Here is a 20,966-nt window from a genome sequence, read left to right as displayed (position 1 = left end):
AACACAAATCAAAAGAACAATGAGCTATCATTTCACACTTATTAGGATGGCTGCTAAACAAACAAACATAAAAAACAGTCAAAAAATCCAGAAAATATTAAGTGATGGCAAGAATGTAAATAAATTGGAACCCTTGTGCATTGTTGGTGGAAATGGAAAATGGTGCAACCACTATAGAAAACAGAATGGGGTTCTTCAAACAGTTAAAACTGGAATTATGCACATATATAATGCCTCCATCCACTTCTGGGTATATACCCCAAATAATTGAAAGCGGAATGTCAAAGAGATATTTGCACACCCGTGTTCCTCATGGCATTATTTACGATAGTCAAGAGATGGAAGCAACCCAAATGACCATGGACAAATGAATGGATAGATTAAATGTAGTACATAGATTCAATGTCATATTAGCATTAAACTGGGAAAAATCCCATCACGTACTGCAACACAAATGAACCTTGAGAATACTGTACTAAGTGAAATCAACCGGTCATAAAGCAACAATGCTGATTGATTCCAGTTGCACGTGTTATCTACAACAGTCAAACTCATAGAAACAGAAAGGATGCTGATTGCCTGGGGCTGAGCTGGGTGGAAAAATGGGAAGTTTTGTTCAGTGGGTGCAGAGTTGCAGTTTAGCCAGGTGAGAAACTTTTTGGGATCTGTTCCACAACAAGGTGATTATAGTATACACTACTGAACTGTACATTTAAAAGTGATTACGAGTAAATTTTATGTAATGTGTTTTTCAGCACAATTAAAATTAGTAAGTAAATAAATAAAAAATTATATAAATGTAGTTATGGAGTATTGAGGGAAAATGTGGATAAAGGCTCGGTGTGGCAATGGACCATTGAAAGAAAGCCTGCAAAGTAAAATATTTTCAAAATTAATATTCAGAAAATATTTATACTTGAATTCCATCCCACTGGGCATTTATCAAACAATTCTACCCGCATAACAAAAAGCTCAGCATGTAATGCATATTTAATATTTGTCAAGTAGATGAATCTTTAATACCTGTATTTTTAAATGATGTTTTCCAATGATAACAAATTCAAATGAAACTTTCTTCATTAAAAACGTCTACTGTGTTAGCATTTTCTCTAAACCCTGAAGAGGTTGTTAGCTTTTTCAATGATAATTTCTAGAAATAATCTGATCAAACTCGTTGGGAGAAAGCGATTACATATACAATAAATTAATTCAAGTGGGGGAGAAAATCTCTGCGTTGTAGCACTTAAGAAAATGAGATTGCATGGTGCTCTGAGTGGGGCTCTGAAAAAGGTGTTGTTCTCCCCTTGGCGTTAGAGAGACAAAGAAGTAGAAAGAAACATCAAAGATGAGAAGAAAGAGTGAAGAAAAAGACAAAAGGTAGAAGAGATGTATGGATAGAAGAAGTAACATTCAAAGAGGAGGAAAAATGGAAAAACGAATGAACTTAAGAAAAAATAATCTAGGGGTTGGAGATCAAATAGAATTATGCTATTTAAAGGAAAACTCCGTTGAACTGAACTAGAAACAGAAAAGTACCACATTTGGCAGGAGTGAGGTGCTACTACTACAAGTAACAATATAGAATTATTAGGTAGGGATTAGGATAGTATTTGTTAGGGACCTTCACACATTGAGAGATGAAGGAACTTGAACTAGATTGACAGAAGTGGTACAATACAAATACTGGCAGTTAGCAAATATGGCGGACCGAACTAGATGTGATAGAGAGGTTATGTGGAGCAAAGGCCACCTGTGTAAACCCTAGCAAGAACTTCCTCTCTATCTTGAGAGAAGCAGGAACTTGAGACTATGTTTTGTTGAGCTCCAGATAGTACTGTCACTCTTTCTCATATTTCTCTTCAATTCATTGTGTTACCCACTAATGTTCGTCTATGCAATGTATAGGGTTTAAGCAATGTGGCTTGACATAACCTCAGTTTGTGACTTCTCATTTTTATAAGCCATACTCAAATAAAATATTGCCACTCTTCAAAACTATGAATTCTAGGATTGTTTCAATCCCAAGCTAATTCCTGTACCACATTTACCTGCATATTGGGTAATCTATTAGCAGCCTATAGTCTCCTTGTGAATTATATTAATGAGAAGTTTATCTATTTTCTTTGTGCCTTAGTTTCCTCAGCTGTAAAATGTGGATACAAATAGTACCCAATATACAGGATTCTTTGAGATGAATGATGGTGTTACTAGGTGCAAAGTGCCTAGAATAGTGTTGGCTATGTAATACGGGGTATATTTGTTAACCCTCTTAAGCTCTTATTGTTTTCTATATAAACAAATGAGTGAAATATGAACAAGCTAAAATATCTCATAGCAGACACTTTATGTTGGAGGCATGATAACTTGTAAATATCAGTGAAAAGTGGTTAATTTATTATAAGCAAAGTTATACATGTTTGACCCTTTTTCTTTCTACATTGTGTAATGTTTGATTTGGGGTTGATGAAATGGATAAATTAAACCTAATAAGAATTTTGGGGAGTAGGATGGAGTTTAAACATCAGTGGCATGTTATGAACCAAATATTGCCTGAGGGAGGGAAGAGATATTTATTCCTTATTTCCTATTTAATCATCTTGGGCGGTCCCATTATTTTTAAAAACTTAATAACTTTTTAATGGTCATAAAACAACTTTATATTTTGTAAATGGCATATGAATTCTGGAGAGAAAGGAAACACTGAACAATTAGTATCCACTGACACACAGGGAATAAACTGAAGGTAACCAGATTCAATTACCTAGTCACCTAGTGTATTTACAAAACCGGAATGTGATGAAAACACTACTGTTATTATCAATACTATGTGAAAAACTAAATGAGGTATCTTTAACAGAATTATTGCCTTGTCTGATGGGCTGCAAGTCCATGAGAACAGGATCCCGAAGTTTAAACAGTGTTACTGTAGTTACTGAAAGATGAAAGTCTGGATTGTTCTAGTAGCAAAACTGTTATCTTCAGCATTAAGGTTTTCTCCTAGTAGCCATTGCCAAGTGTTAATAGCTCTTTGTATCTCTAGGATATTTTAAAAGGACTCAATAAAGTCAGAGTGTCCAAAATCATAAGTCGATGCTCACTCTTAATTACTCAAAGAACAACAATAGTTGTTCCGCAAATGAAAAAAAAATAGTTAAATTAGGTTATCACTTCAAAAATCGGAGTCATAAAGGTGACAAGGTATGTTTTTACTCCTTTATAATGTCCTTTCTGTGACACTTGAAGTCCATTTGCACCAACAGGAGCAACTTTCTTTTATCCCTGCATATCATGAAACATTTAGCTTCCCAGGGTTATTAATCACACTTTGCACTTAAATGGCCTGAGTTTGAAAATGCAGTGCTTAGAATTCTATAAACACTAATTCATTCTTTAAAAAAAACAAAACAAAACAAAAAAAAAACTTCAGGAGGTTATGTGTTCTGTGATCATCTTATCCCAACTATTCAGTTTCTGGAATTATCATACGCTTGCCATTTTCAGAGGATCCATGTCCGTTGATGTTTTCTCTAGGTATAAAAGCTACTGATAGTTTTGATACAGTCAAACTGAAATTGTTGAAAGAACCTAGTCTTTTGCGCTAACTCATAGCCATCTTTCACTCTTTTGCATTTTTGCTTAGAGGTCAATTTTTCTAGGAAGCCTTCTCTGATGCTGGGTGCTCGTACCACCCTCTGCATGTTGAATGTGATAGTACCCATGTGTATATCTTGCTTATGTAATTATATGTTTCCAAAATGACACTGTGAGTAAGATCTAAGGATGTAATTTGCTTTATTCTTATCACCATTTAGCAAGATGCTCATAGTAGCAAATATATTTTTGTTACTGAATAATGACTGTTATATGGCTCTGAAATTCTGAGTATAATTCAGTCTCTTTCAGGAATTAATTGTGTGACCTACAGAAAATTCATTAAGCTTTCTAGTTATCTGTATATTTTTGCTAAAAATACCAATGCCAACATTTTGGAAGCAATTTTTTATGAACCAACTGCTGTTGTGAGCAATGAATTAACTCATTCAATCTTATACAAATCCTACAAAGTAGATACTCTTATTATCCCTAGTTTAGGGTTGAAAGAATTAAGGCCTAGAAGGATAAAACAACCTGCGTATTGGCAAAGTAAGTAAGTGGTAGGATTGGGAATTTGATTCTAGACATTGAGACTCAAGAACTCAGGCTCTTAGCCATTACACTATACAGCCTCCCTAGACACTTAACATAATTTTTCAGTTCTGTTTCAAAATTAGTAGGGAATGGTGGCTCACACCTGTAATTCCACACTTTGGGAGGCTGAGGTGAAAGATGACTTGAGCCCAGGAAGTTGAGACTGCAGTGAGCTTCTGTTTGCACCAATGCACTTCAGTCTGGGTGACAGAGTGAAATCTTGTCTAAACAAAACAAAACAAAACAAACAAACAAAAAACAAAGACCTTTCCACTGATTAGATCAGGCTATAAAACCTAGTTCAACTTTTTCATTTCTTCTATAGCTATTAGGTCAAAAGCTTGCTGATTTTTAACATTGTTATTTGTAAAATAGTTACAATAATGTTTACCTTGCAGTGTTTATCTGTAATTAAATACACTAGTGTCCATAACGTACCAGCATTTAATAAACAACATAATTATCTTAGCGTTGGGAAAATAAAAATAATGGTATGCTCATGCAATTTCATTCAAGTAAAAGAATGCATCGTTTTAGAATATATATTTCTGGAGTACCATATAATCGAAAGAATAGGAAATGCTGATTATTTATTTCTTAATTTATTTAGAGACAGAGCCCTGCTCTATCACCCAGGCTGGAGTGCAGTGGCGCGACGTCGGCTCACGGCAACCTCCACCTCCTGGGTTCAAGAGATTTTCCTGACTCAGCCTCTAGAGTAGCTGAGATTACAGGTCCATATCACCAAGCCTGGCTAATTTTTTTTTTTTTTTTTTTTTAGTAGAGATGGGGTTTCACCATGTTAGTCAGGCTGGTCTCAAACTCCTGACCTCAGGTGATCCGCCCGCCTTGGCCTCCCAAAGTTCTGGGATTACAGGCATAAGCCCCTGTGCCTGGTCAGGAAATCTGATTTTTTTTTTTTTTTTTTTTAGCCAGAATTATTAAAATTAAGGATTTACAGAGGCTGGGTTATTTGGGAAATTACAAGTTTTCCAGATGCTTTGAGGTAACACTTCATCCCAAGCCAATAGCAACGTCTTGATTAAAACACAGACACTGCTAGCAGCAAGAAAAAGAAAACAAATTCTGTTTTATTGAATTACGCAGTTCAAAATAGCCCCAGTTTTCACATAAGGAACCAGTGGCCTGTGGATCTATCATCAAACTGGTTGTAAACAGCAGATTCTGGATGGAAAATAGATCTGTCTGAATCAAAGGCTCTGTACTCTTTACTGTTATGTTTTCTGCTGTTTGAAAACATGTCCTTTCATAATATGTACCTTCTTCTACCATGCCCACATGGCTTGACTTAGCTTCTTTTCAGGGTACTCAACTCCAAGGAAGCGCATTCATTCACTCAGCATGTTACTGATGAGGTACACCATGGGTCCTCATTCCCCAGGCCACTGACTGGTACCAGTTAGGAACCAGACCACAACAGCAGGAGGTAAGTCGTGGGTGAGCTAGCAAAGCTCCATCTGTGTTTACAGCCGCTCCCCATCACTCACATTACCACCCGAGCTCTTCCTCCTGTCAGATCAGCGGCAGCGTTAGATTCTCGTAGGAGCGAGAGCCCTGTTGTGAACTGTGTGTGCCAGGGATCTAGGTTGCACACTCCTTATAAGAATCTAATGCCTGATGATCTGTCACTGCCTCCCATCACCCCCAGATGGAACCATCTGGTTGCAGGAAAACAAGCTCGGGCTCCCATTGATGCTACATTATGGTGAGTTGTGTAATTATTTCATTATATATTAATAATGCAATGTAATAATAATAGAAATAAAGTGCACAATACATGTAACACAATTGAATTATCTGAAACCATCCCCTTCACCCTCCCTGTGTGGAAAAATTGTCTTCCATGACACAGGTCTCTGATGCCAAAAAGGTTAAGGGAGCACTGATGTACATACACAGTAGAGAGTTACATGCTGTGTGAACATCACACTCTCTGCAATTAAGCATATCAAGGAAAATCACATTGTTTACCTTGATTTCCAAAAATATTTACTACTAATGTTTTAATTTTATATTATTAGGTTTAGCTATTCTGGTTTTTTTTTTTTTTTCTAAATTACCAGACCTGAATAAACTTTGTTTCCAAATTCACTAATCTAAGCAGGTCACGAGGCAGAATCTTCTCAAAGAGAGTGGGGGAAAAAACTGCTTGTTAAATGGGCATTCCGCCAACCTTAAGGAATGAACACAACATTTTCAGAGTCTTCAGAATATTAAGAACAGTTCATAAGTAAAAGAAAATAGGAAATAAAGACCGGAGGTTGGAAAGCCTGGAGTCAGTTCAGACTGTCTGAATCACTTATGTTATGGTGGTGATTTGAGCTGACAAAATGTTATTGGAGGGATCACTCTTCTCAACACTGTTTGCTTTGGGAAGTCAGGCAGAGATTTATTATGGCTGAAAGCCTTTACAGCTGTCGGATGTAGTGCTGGGTTAAGAAAGTTGAAAATATCAGCTGAAATTAATAGCATGAGTTGTGATTTTGAATATTTGCAACAGTTGCAATGGAAAGGGGAAAAAGCCAGAGACCTCAGTTTTGTTCTACATCTATGATTATACTGGATTGTAAAAGAAAAGTCTCACTGTACAAGGCAAGGGAAAGGGAAATCTAGTATCCACTGAATAAAATTCAGACATCTGAGAGGCTGATATGAAAGACTGGCAATCGGTGGATGGCATTTAGATGTAAGTAAAGACATTAGATTCAATACGTAGAATGACACGAGAAAGAAAACCTGGGAAGTGACATCTTTCCAGGTGAAACAAGATGAACAAGAGAATGTTCATCTTGTAAAGTAACAGTCACTACCATTCACGGATATCTATAAAGATACCAAGCTAAATGTATTTGGAAGATGAGATGGGTATATACCTACATGCACACCTACATACATAGATTGCACAGATAGTAATTTTAAACTATTAATCATTATTTTAAATATTTGTATCTCTACATATTAATTGCTATAATTATGTCTATCTTTGAAAATGTAAGCTCAATCAAATGCTAAGGGAAAAACTTCAAGTTTTGCTTCCATTTGTTACATCTGTAGACACAATGCAGAAATGTACATATCTTAATGAGTTACACAGATTTCTGTGATGTAGAACTACTTATAGTTAACATGCATTATGAAACCTTAAGCATAGGAATATTTTATACCATGGTTTCTTTTTTTTTTTTTTTTTTTTTGAGAGGGAGTTTCGCTCTTTTTTCCCAGGCTGGAGTGCAATGGCGCGATCTCAGCTCACCACAACCTCTGCCTCCCGGGTTCAAGTGATTCTCCTGCCTCAGCCTCTCCAGTAGCTGGGATTACAGGAATGTGCCACCATGCCTGGCTAATTTTTGTATATTTAGTAGAGATGGGGTTTCTCCATGTTGGTCAGGCTGGTCTTGAGCTCCCGACCTCAGGTGATCCACCCGCCTCGGCCTCCCAAAGTGCTGGGATTACAGGCATGAGCCACCGCGTCTGGCCTATACCGTGCTTTCTAAACTCACCTGGCTATAGAATCCCTTTCTCTGGAATAATTGGCTGGGTCAGTTCCCTCTGATCACACTTCAGGAAATTTTTTCTCTGAAAACAACGTATGTGTTGAGAAGTTCTGTCGTAACTTGTCTTAGACAACTATGCTTATCAGGCATGTAACTCAGAATATCGATACCTAAGCATAATAGGGATTCAATATTGTTGAATGAATTAACACATGTCATAAACATTATGCCTATGCTCCTGTCATCTTAAGAGGTATCCACCCAGCCCACTGTCACTTAAAACATGTATTTGTCCAAATTTAAGCAAAAATGCCCACACATCTTGTAAGCTCTGGCATCTCAGTTTTAATATGTACACTCCAGTGCTATGACCCAGACCACTATATTGTTGCTATATCCTGAATGTTAGCTAAGTAGATACTATGAGAATGTACCAAAAATTGGTGTTTGGTGTGTGGGGGGACAGAGGAGGGGTTTGTGGAATATGCCTATTTTGACAGGATCAACATCTGGCTTCATGAAGTTAGTTATATTTGTATCAAAATACTATAGACATAAGGTGATGAAATATTTTCCTCCCTAACTATTATGCATAACTCTCCTGATTGCCTTGTTTACCCCCATCATTTTATTACCTTTCATGGTTTTGATTCTGTTCAGAAATTGGTTAATATTGTAATAAAGTGCAGATGAAATTCCACTGAAAGGGGCTGAACCCCTACTGTGAGGAATTATTTATACATAATACTCTTTTACTTTTGAGACAGGGTCTCACTCTGTCACCCAGGCTGGAGTGCAGTGGTGCCATCGCAGCTTACTGAAGTCTCAACCTCCCAGGCTCAGGTGGTCCTCCTGCCTCAGCCTCCCAAATATCTGGGACCACAGACGCACGTCACCACATCTGGCTAATGCTTTCTATTTTTTTTTTTTTTGTAGAGATGGGGTCTCACTATATTGCCCAAGTTAGTCTTGAACCCCTGAGCTCAAGTGATTCTCCCACTTCAGCCTCCCAAAGTGCTGGGATTGCAGGTGTGAGCCACCGCACTCAGCCAAAGAATACTTCTTAATCATGGAAGTCCCTCATGTCACTCTGCCCCATTGCTTCAAATCCCTTGTGGCTTCTGAGTGAACTCAGGAGGAGACCACACATTATCTGCTTAGTCTCATCTCCAGTCTCATCTCAACACCTCCCACACCCAGTACATTTATTCTTCTCTTGGTTTCTTAAATACCCCATGCCAGTTGCCCATGCTGCTACCATGATCAAAATGCCCAGTCACCCCAAACAACCCCCACACTCTGGTCTAGAGCAGGTCTCTTTGTTCTTAGTTATCTCCTCTCAGAAAAGCACACTTCTTATCTTCAGAGCATTTGCCTCAGCTCCTAATTATAAATTCCTTCATGGATGACTTGAACAGTTCCCAGTTAGGCTCTAGACTCTAAGCTCCCTGAGAACAGAAGCCATATCGGCGTAGCTTTCCCTGAAAGTTCCCCTAGAAAGCAGAACACACTCGAATGTGGCAACTGTTTATTGCACAAATGAACTGTATGCATTGTTTGCTGTAGCCCAGTACGGTTTCTGCTTTTTCTCTGAGTATACTGTTGGAAAGATAGCACCAAGTGGTAAGTGGAAAAGCAGGCAATGGACTGAAAGATAAAAGTAGGACAAGATTCCCCCTGTGGCTCAGCGTGTGGCCCAGGAGCAAGCTCTTGAGTCTAACAAAACTTTATGTAGCATGGTATTATAGGCTGAATTGTGTGCTCTCAAAATTCATATGTTGAAGTTCTAACCTCTAGTAGCTCATAGTGTGACTGTATTTGGAGAAAAGACATTTAAGGTGGTAATTAAGATAGAATGAGGTCCTTAGTATGGGACAAAATCCAGTATGAGTGGTGTCATTATAAGCAGACATCAGGACACACACACACACACACACACACACACACAGAGAGAGAGAGAGAGAGAGAGAGAGAGAGAGAGAAGGAACATGATATGAAGACACAGACCGTCTACAAGCCGAAGGAGAGAGGTCTCAGAAGAAACAACCCTGTCAACAACTTTGTCATGGCCTTCCAGCTCCAGAACTGTGAGAAAAAAAAAAAATTCAATCCTTTAAAACACCCAGTATATAAAACTTCGTTGGGGCAGCCCTAGCAAATAAACACATAGCATCACCTTCTTTAGCAGGATGCTGTAATTTCAGTTTTTTCTGCCCCTACCCAAGGAAAGCACAGCTCTCTAATCCATGCCCCAGAGAGGAATATTTTCTCTACTCCACTGTGTTCTAAAGCAATGGGAAAAGATACTTCCACATAGGATATTTTGCTTACTTCTGAGGCAGAATAATTGGTTCTAAAGAGAGGTGCATCCCCAGCTAAGGGCTGTTACCTTAAAGCATGCCATAAGGAAATCTAAGGCATAAAACATCAACTGCTTCAAAAATTCCATAGGATTATTAAGGCAGCTGCAATTCATTAGAATTTAGAATATTTGTATTGGGAATCTACTGGGTGGAAAGTATTATAATAGGTACCGTGTAGAATATAGAGGTAAATACGACATTGTCTCAGCTGCACAGAGTCCCACCTCATTTCAAGTGGGACGAGAAATGTGCATCAGTGTCATCTCAGAATATTTGGGGCCATTTCCTTTAAGGAGGGCAAACTCATTCTGATTGACACAGATTTTATTCCCATATTGTCCACACAAAATGACTCTGTTTAATATATTGTGAAACATGAGCCTGCATAGAAAACTTTCTTTTTTTCATCTCAAATAATGTAGACTACTTATATGGTTTGGAACTGTGTCCCCACCCAAATCTCGTGTTCAGTTGTAATACTCAATATTGTCGGTGAGGCCTGGTGGGAGGTGCTTAGGTCATGGGGGCAGTTTGCAGTGGTTAAACACCATCCCTCTGGGTGCTGTTCTCATGACAGAGAGTGAATTCTCACAAAATCTGGTTGTTTAAAAATTTGTATTACCTCCCCACTAGCTCTCTTCCTCCAGCTCCCACCATGTAAGATGTGCTTGCTTCCATTTTGCCTTCTGCCATGATTGGAAGTTTCCAGAGGCCTCCCCAGCCATGCTTCCTGTTCAGCCTGTGGAACCATGAGTCAATTAAACCTCATTTATTTACGAATTACCCAGTCTCAGGTATTTATTTATAGCAGTGCAAGGAAAGACTATTACAATTATCTTATTTTAAATATGGGGGTAAAACATGTACTCAATTTTTATAGAATACTCCCTTTAAAAGTAGAAGAACTTTGGAGAGGAGATTGTTAACTTGAAAAATAATATATCAAAGACTGTTCAAATTTCCTTATAAATATTATCGTTTACTCCTTCCACCAGTCTAAAGAGTTTGCTTCTGTTGATTCCTGCCTTGCAGATGATGAAAGAGAAATCTGGAAAGTCTGAGTTGCTTGTCAAAGATTACACAGCTAGCAAGTGGTAGAGACAGACATCAAACCTAACTGATACGAAGATCTCTCAGTCACCATGCTGTACTGCTACATTCATTTTTATAACATATAAATGAAGTAAGTCTTTCCATAAATTTGAGTATCTTGGAAACCAAGGGACCCTTAAAACAGAGGGTTCTGTGTAAATATTCATTTCGTATTTGGCACATAGTAAAGGTGGCAACACAACTATTTGTAGATACAGCAAAGTAAAATATACGCTTTTAGATAGATTTCCTAATCTAATTACTACTGCAATACTAATATCCATGTCACAGGGAAAATTTCCTATCAACACAGCTTCACGTTGAAGTTCCACATCAACACTCTTAGAAAAAACATAGCCCTTAAAGCTGATAGAGTAAAAAAAGAAAGAAAAAAAAACAGGAAGAAAAGGAGAAAAAGAAAAAGAAAGCTGATAGAGCAGATGCTTTAAGGAAACTCCATAATCTAAATTATAGCAAGGTGAGGTTATTTTTTGTTTGTACTTATGGCTCATGGATAATTGGCCAGCCTTCAATGTCAATCATATTCAGAACACATTGAAAAACACAACCAAATCCTTGTTTCCATTACATAATTTTAGTAAAAAGAAAAGATTGAGAATAATGTACAAGTGACATACACAGTAGTAGTGCAAAGGTGAGTAAAAATAATTTTCAGTTCTAGTGGGACATAGACACCTCTGTTAAGATACTAGCAAGATGTTATCCTTTAACCGGACTCAGCTTCCCCTCAAAAATGTATATCTAAGGTGTTTTTTAAATTCTGTAGGTGTTGTCTTAAAACTGAAATAATAATAATCTAATTCATGTCTCCTAATTATATAGGAAAATGATTTCCTGTAATATTCGAGAAATTAAATGCTAGATCTGGATGGAATTTCAGGTTAATGGCTATCAACATTGCAAAAGGCAAAGTGAGAAATTAGTACCAAACACTGCATGTTCTCACTCATAAGTGGGTTGAACAATAAGAACCCATGGACACAGGGAGGGGAACATCACACACCAGGCCTGTCGGAGGGTGAGGGGGAAGGGGAGGGATAACATTAGGAGGAATACCTAATGTAGATTACGGGTTGGTGGGTGCGGCAAACCACCATGGCATGTGGTTACCTATGTAACAAAACTGCACCTTCTGCATATGTAACCCAGAACTTGAAGTATAATAAAACAATAACAATAATAATAATCAAATAAATTAGTAATGATCTAGCTTAGTAGATCAATTTTGCCAGCAATATGAGAATGATGGTAGTGATATGAGAATGATGGTAGTACAAATCTGGAATAATTTAGGTCCTTTTATAAAAATCAAACAGATCATTCCATTTTACTTTGTCTTGTTTTAGTGCTTAAATGAGATAATTCATAGAAAGCACTTTTCAAAGTGCTGGACACATTGTGAGGTCTCAGTCAAAGAGAAGCACTGCTATTTTCTTTTAATGGAAGAAGAATTCTTGTCAAAAATAATTTTCATGCTATTATTACTGCTGGGATATTGTATATGTATTTCCCAGATTGCAAAGACATGCTTGGGCTCTGGAGATTCGGTATTTATATTAGATATTATGAGGATGAAGTAAGCATTCCAAACAGTTGTCTTATCTTCATGTAATCACCAGGCTGCCTAGAGAACTGAATGTGTTTCCTCCATAGCTAAACACTACGTGTTCAATGGGAGAAAATTAAAATTTGTTCCAATGTGTGATATTTTTAGTTCAAAATCTGTCAGTATCAAGTAAAATACAAACACACACACAGACAAATAAAAACTTTACTTTGCAGGGTAGGTGCAGTGGTTCAACCCTGTAATCCTGACATTTTGTGAGGGCGAGTCAGGAGGATCACTTGAGGCCAGGAGTTCTAGACCAGCCTGGTCAATGTAGAAAAAACCCTTGTCTCCAAAAAGCAAAACAAAAAACAAAAACTTTAACCAGACATGGTGCGTTGTGCCTCAGCAACTTGCTCCTTGAGTAGCTAAGGCTGGAGGAGAGGATTGCTCGAGTCCAGGAGTTTGAGGCTGCAGTGAGCTATTATCGTACCACTGCATTCTGGCCTATGCAACAGAGCAAGACTCTGTCTCAAAACCAAAACAGAAAACGTCGCAAATATGTTTTTCAGTCCTTTTGTTTGGAATTTGTTGGGGCCAAAATCTTTTTTGTTTGATATATTTGGGCATGGTTTTCATATGAGGAGTCCTCAGTTACTATTTTAAACGTATTCCCACCATATCTATAAGAAAATGATAAATGATAGTATATGCAAATGGAAACTAAAAGTATAAAAACAATTCTGTATTCCTTTTGAGTGTCAAATTTTCTTGCAAAACGAAAACATAGACAAGAGACACAGAGGGAATATAATAGTGTTAAACATGAAGTTTGTCTAAAAACTACAGATGGACAAATGAACGAGGCATTTGGAACATGGAGTGAACCCGAATTTGACTAATAGAAAACCCACATTTTTAAGAGAGTTGTATTGATGAAAGCCTGCATCTTGAACTAAAACGGGTTGAAATAGTTCAAAATAAAAAGTGACGCCTGTGACTTCAACTTCCTAGTGACAAGAAGGCGAATAACAAGTCTACCCAGCTGGAAGCACAACCCCTACCTTATTGAAAATAAATACTTTTCCCTAGGCATTTCTCAGATACTTATTTTAAGCAGAGCTCTCAAGACAGAAGGTGAGGCCAACAGCTACTGAAAGTACTGGCTGAAAGAGTCATGTCCATGGACAAGGAAGGGATTATGGAGCCCATTCCAATGTATACAACCAGATTCTAACCAAGAAACATCCCTGCTGCAGTAGAGGAGGACTTGGCAACATCCAGGTATCAGTTCACTCACCAACTGGACTCAGACCCCTAAGTTAGCTGAATAGAGATTATCTGAGAAGTACTATAGAATTGCAAGCTCCTTTCAGGGGGGTTTGTTTTAGTGTACTAAGTTTTGGGGTAGAATATTGTACAGCAAAATCTAACTAAGAGAGTCTCTTGCTGTATATATAAAATTGTTCAAGTGAACCACTGAATAAACTGTATAGTTCAACTTAGTCTGTAATTCAGTTTATCTCAGCTTTATGGATACCTGGTTTTTGTTGCTATTGTGAATGGAATTGCTTTCATTTTTTCAGACAGTTCATTATTTGTGTATAAAAACGCAACTAACTTTTGCATGTTAATTTTGTATTCTGCAATTTCGCTGAATTTGTTGACTAGTTCTAACACTTGTTGTCATTGTTGAATCTTTAGGTTTTCTAAATATATGATCATGTTATCTGCAAACAGAAATACTTCTTTTTGGATTTGGTTGTCTCATTTCTTTTTCTTATTTAATTGCTTTGGCTAAGACTATGAAAACATAATTTTTGATAGTAGACTACAAATGATCACCTTAGTCAAAATCTAATTGTTGTGAGAAAGCAAAATCTATAAGTAGTACTTTCTATGAAATACTCCGTAACAAAGTTTTGTTATGTTGAGGATAATGAGGAAAGTAGTGAGATGTGTTTTATTTGGTGTTCCACACATTATTCATACATGGGTCTCTGGATTCTTAAGTCCAATTAGTAGAAGTTAACCATATAGACAATGGCTTTGAAAAACATACAATTTATTGTTTATATTATAATTCACTGGAGACTGAATATAAACTCATAGACATTTTCTTTGAGATTTAAATAATTAGGCCATGGTTTCTTAAGTATGAAACCAAAAGCACAAACAGCCAAAGAAAAAAATAGATGAACTGAACTTAAGTAGTACCTTAAATTAAAAACTTGTTTGGCCAGGCGCAGTGGCTCATGCCTGTAATCACAGCACTTTGGGAGGCCGAGGTGAGGCAGGTGGATCACGAGGTCAGGAGATCAAGACCATCCTGGCTAACACGGTGAAACCCCGTCTCTACTAAAAATACAAAAAATTAGTAAGGCGTGGTGGCACGAACCTGTAGTCCCAGCTACTCAGGAGGCTGAGGGAGGAGAATCGCTTGAACCCAGAAGGTGGAGGTTGCAGTGAGATGAGATTGCGCCACGGCACTCCAGCCTGGGTGACAGATTGGGCCTCCATCTCAAAACAAACAAACAAACAAAACCTTCTGTGTGTGTGCGTGTACAAACACCCACCTATCAACAGAGTTTAAGCAACACTGAGAAAATGTAGTCCTTATATGCTAAACAGTAATCTAGCACCAGAGATGCAATAATGAATCTGACACATTTGAGGATCTAAATCATATTCTGATGAGCTCAGATGCATTCACGATGACATGATTGTGAACTACTTAGGTAGTACTTTCCATATTGTGTTCCTGTACACATTAGATGCATATTAGGATCTCAGTAAATATTTGATTGTCTTACACTATGCTGCTTTAGGCAAACTGTTTTCCCAAAGACCCTGAGAGATGTTCTATGACTACTATGTCTTGATTTCATAGAATTCCTATAATAGTTACCTTCAGTCTCCATTTTCTTTCAGAGATTAATATGGTTTGGGTGGGAATATTTTGATAAAGACACATCTATCACAACCTATAAAAATAACTCAAATCATATCAAAATATGGTGCCACAGTTACTGTGGGAAGTACTAGCTCCCTAAGAAAGCATGATCTTAAAACAACTTTTAAACAATTTGTTGCTTACTCAATTGCTGTATGAGGAACAACTTGAGATTTATCATGCTTAATTGGCCCTCAGGGAAACATTTACTATTTTCAACATGATATGCACAGGAAACCTCCCCACACACATCTCACGAAGACGAAATGTATCCTTTGAGATTGTAGATTTGGAGTGAACCATGATGGATGTGTTTTATGAAAATAGCCTATTATTTATAGATGGATGGATTTACTGCATGATACTCCAACTTCCTAGATGTGACCTATCAGTTCAGAATGAGGCCACTTCTCAATTATAAGCCCTGATAATAATCATCTCTAGGTACTTGGCACTTTATGGAATGCAACTGTTTCCACGTGATGTCTGTCACTTCATGTAATATTTGAGTATATCGTAAGGAATATATCTCACCTAAAAACGATTTATGCTTGGGTTTAGAGAATGTTTTGGAAATAGAAACAGCAGTTCCAATATCCTAATGGGTACCCAAGGCTTTCTCACATTGTCTCATGTGTGGAGTGTTGGTTTCAGAACCAGACAGCTTGATTTCTATCCTGGTTCTGCCACTTGCAAGCTGTGTTACCTTGGGTAACTTACTGAATCTCTCTTGCCCCAATTTCCTCAAATATAAAATGCAGATATTTGTACCTGCTACATAGGATTTTGGTTAAGTCTATAGGAATTAATACGTGTGAAGAGTATAGAAGTGCATTTATTCAACACCCGTTATATAACCCAATTGTAATATAAACAATAAATTGTATGTTTTGGCCGGGTGCGGGGGCTCACGCCTGTAATCCCAGCACTTTGGGAGGCTGAGGCAGATGGATCACGAGGTCAGGAGATTGAGACCATCCTGGCTAACACAATGAAACCCCGTCTCTACTAAAAAAAATACAAAACTTAGCCAGGTGTGGTGGCGCGTGCCTGTGGTCCCAGCCACTGGGGAGGCTGAGGCAGGAGAATGGCGTGAACCCAGGAGGTGGGGCTTGCAGTGAACCAAGATCGCGCCACTGCACTCCAGCCTGGGGGACTGAGCGAGACTCCGTCTCAAAAATAAAAAAATAAAAAATAAAATAAATTGTATGTTTTTCAAAGCCATTGTCTATATGGTTAACTTCTACTAATTAGACTTAAGAATCCAGAGACCCATGTATGAATAATGTAAGCAAGGTACGCAATAACTAAATGTTAATTGATTGTTTTTCAGTTAAGAAGTATTCCCCCTTATTTATGTGTATTACGTACATAATTTCAGATTATTCTCATGTCATGGTAATTATTATCTCCATTTTACAGGTGAGGAAAATAAATATATACAACTTACCATAAAAGGTAGCCTTCAGATCTAAATAAAACTATTCTAACCTCTTCTCTAGTGGTTGTTTTCCTTTTATTGAGATCACAGGTGTTTTATTCCATTATTGTTGCTGTTATACTATGCCAAAAAAAAGAAAAAGGAAAAGAGAAGACTTAATGAGTATAAGTCTTGAATTGCTTTCTATACTTTTATGTTCTATTGTATTTTCTATACTTTCTTATTTTAATTCTCCCCTCGGGGCAGTTTTCTTTATGACATATGTCTTCCTTAGTTCTGTTTCCACAGCGCTGAGCAAAATACCTGGTTATATAACGGGTGTTGAATAAATACACTCATTTTAGGCTTTTGATACTAAACGAATCACTTTGCCCTTCTTTTTGTGCAAATTATTCTTTCTGTGTACCAGTGGTGAGACCCACACGTAAACCATATATTTAGTTCAATTGATTCCACATGCCATGAGGAGCAAGTTGAGCATCCACAAATGGGGGAAAGGATGTTGATGAGAAAATGCTGTCAATAGAGACAGTGGCTGATATTTGTTTCATTTCCATTCAGGCAGTATTTTATTCGGAGATAAAGTGATGCTCAGCTGTTCCTTAATTTCTTCTTAAAGCTCTTTCTTTATCCTGCAGGAACCCCTACAATACATTTTCAGATCTTTGAATGCAAGTTGAAGCATATGTTCATGCAGTTAAAGTATAATTAATATTTCAATAACTTAATATATGTTCATGAACTCAACTGCATTGAGTCATTTTTAAGAGAGAGCATATTCATATGAAATATTTCTCACCCATAAGTTCTAGTCCATCTTTTTATTTTAAATCATTTTCATGGTTTTTCAAATAGGAAAAAGGCTGTGATGGAGATGTGAACTGTTGTTGAATTCAAATAAGAATAAATCAATGTTTAATGAGCCGTTCTTAATGCATCTTATGTCACGATGCTCCTTTCAAGGGTTGGTGTGTAATTTTATAGCGTTGAGTAAGGTTCTTGGACATTTTATTGTATTTGAAAATGGGGGGGATTAGTAACACTCTTAAGGTGGTTTTACTCTATGTTACAAAACAAAGCTCTTTATTTGTCTTTAAAGGTGAAAAAGGAAAGAAGGGGATCAGAAAGGTATGAACATGCTACTAGGCAGGAGACAGGGCGCAAAGGATCACTTAACATTCCTCTTGTCTGAAATTATCTATTTCCATTCTATAGCATCTTTGTTTGTCATTCCCCTGGTTATGTGGCTACACATAGGCTGGCTTTGTTTCTCCATCCAAAACTCTGATCGTGTTACCTTTATAACTTGGCGTATGGCAACAGAAGGGTCAACAGTGCCACCTTCCTCATGGTTTGTGTGACTTCATTAGTGAAACAGAACTGTGGGAACCACTTTTCTAGGCAACTGTGAAGTCACTTTGGGCAAGAAGGAGACTTTCATATCTATCATGAAGTTTGATCATTTAAACAACATTATAACTTAGAAGACTTTTGGTGGGCACTATTAATAGCTTAGTGTTAAGATATTTAGAATATTGAGAAAGACTAGAATATTGAGAAAGACTCAAATTTATATTGTACATTTGATTTCATATGAAAAATATCCAATATTTCTAACTTAAATCAAAAAATCAGGTGATTCTATTTTTAAATAGTCCTCTCACCCTCCTATTCTCATGAGATGAGATGATAATATTGAAAAAATTGCAAGGAAATTTCTGTTATCTGTAGAAAAAAGTAGACAGATTGTTAGATAAAATGAAGAGCTTTTACAGAAAAATGTTATTTTGAAATGTAAACACAGAAAATGTTTCAACTCTAAAATTCTATACTTTTATGTTCCACAGTTTTGAAGATGGGGTTGTCACCACAAAAAGTCATCCAAGGAAAATTAATCTAACTGAGCTGCTCCATTTCAAAAATCTTTAAAAAATGTACAAGACTGCTGTTGCTGTTTTTAAACTTTATACTCTGTATGCAAAACACATAATTGTCTTCAAATCTGAGAGTATAAGAACCACAGTCTGATCCCTGGGAAGTTAATGCTATCGAAATCCAGAAATCAATCTGTTGTTTTTGTTTCTTGCTTGTGTTCAGAAATGAAGCATTGAATCCTTAATGTTTCAATTTTAATATAACGTCCTATCATTCATGAAGCAGGCACCCCTCTTCTTCTGTGGGAAGAGTTGCAGGAAAAATAGCTCAGTTCTCTGCCAGATGGTGGAAGCCCAGAAATAAGAAATTGGAGCCGAGAGGACAGATGAGGTCAGCTGGGCCACCTCCCCTGCCAGAGCAGACAGCCCCATCTATCTGGTGTTCGGTGGGCATGGTTACTCTGCCCATGGGCTCTGTGGCTTTTTAGAATCCCAGAGATACAGACACCACTGATTTCGGTTTTGCTTCTCATCACATTACAAGGCTGCAGCTTGTAACTGCATGATGTTACCTTTATTACTTCTGCCAATCGCATTCAACCCAGTCTCCCATCCCTCTGGTCTAGTCATGGTCCTCCAGCTATTTGACCAATAAGAGAGTTTTATCAAAGCATGACAAAGAATTTAGCGATCATTGTGACAAAACAGAATTCAATATAAAAGATATTGTGATTTTTTATAACGGCTAATGAGTCATAGAGGGCCTGTTGTCATATAAAGTCTGCCACATGATATTACATATCAGGATTGCTGCAAGCCTTTAGTCTGGGATATACACATTCCCGAGCGTTGCTGTAAGACAGCACTGCAAATTTATTATTTCTCAGTGTTGGAAACTAGAAATCAGAAATCACAGTGTTGACAGGGCTGGTTTCTTCTGAAATCTCTGAAGGGAAATCTCCTCCCTGCTTCTTTTCTAGCTTCTGGTGGTTACTGGAATCCTGGGAGTTCATTAACTTGGAAATATATTACTCCAATATCTATATTCTCATGGCCTTTCTCCCGCTGAGCCTGTATCTTTGTGTCTAAATTTTCCTCTTTTTATAAGGACACCAGTCATACTGGACTTAAGGCCCACCCTAATCCAGGAGGACCTCATCTTAATTGAATTACATTGTTAAAGACCCTATTTCCAAATAAGGTTACATTCACAAGATTTGGGTAGACATGAATTTGGGGGAGAACTATTTAATTTAGTATATAAGAGGTGGAAAATGTTTTTCTTTAAAGAGCAAAATAGTAAATGTTTTAGTCTTGGCAGGCCACACAGTCATAACTATGCAACTCTGCTACGGTGGTGTGGAAGCAACCATATATAAACCATAAATAAATGAGAGTAGCTTCATGCTAATAAAACTCTACTTATGGATACTGACATGGTTTCACTGTGTCCCCACCCAAATCTCATCTTGAATCGTAACTCCCATAATTCCCACGTGTTGTGGGAGGGAACCAGTGGGAGATAATTGAATCATGGGAGTGGTTCCCCCATAGTGGTCTCGTGGTAGTAAATGAGTCTCACAAGATCTGATGGTTTGATAAGGGGTTTTCTTTTTTTGCCTGGTTCTCATTCTCTCGTCTGCTGCCATGTAAGACGTGCCTTTCCTCTCTGCCGTGATTGTGGGCTCTCCCGAGCCATGTGGAATTGTGGGTCCATTAAACCTCTTTTTCTTTATAAATTACCAAATTTCGGGTATGTCTTTATCAGCAGCATGAAAACGGACTAATACAGACACTGAAAATTAAATTGTACATAATTTTACACATCATGAAATAGTGTATCCTTTTGATTTTTCAACTACTTGAAACTACAAACCATTCTTGTCTCATGAGCCATACATAAATAAGTGGTGAGACAAATTTTCCAAAACCTGTTTTCTTCTCTTAATGATTAATTCTCCAAATTTAAGGTG

The sequence above is a fragment of the Theropithecus gelada genome, chromosome 9 (genome assembly GCF_003255815.1).
Source record: "Theropithecus gelada isolate Dixy chromosome 9, Tgel_1.0, whole genome shotgun sequence".
Classification (NCBI taxonomy): Eukaryota; Metazoa; Chordata; class Mammalia; order Primates; family Cercopithecidae; genus Theropithecus; species Theropithecus gelada.
Note: the sequence above shows the minus strand (reverse complement) of the source record.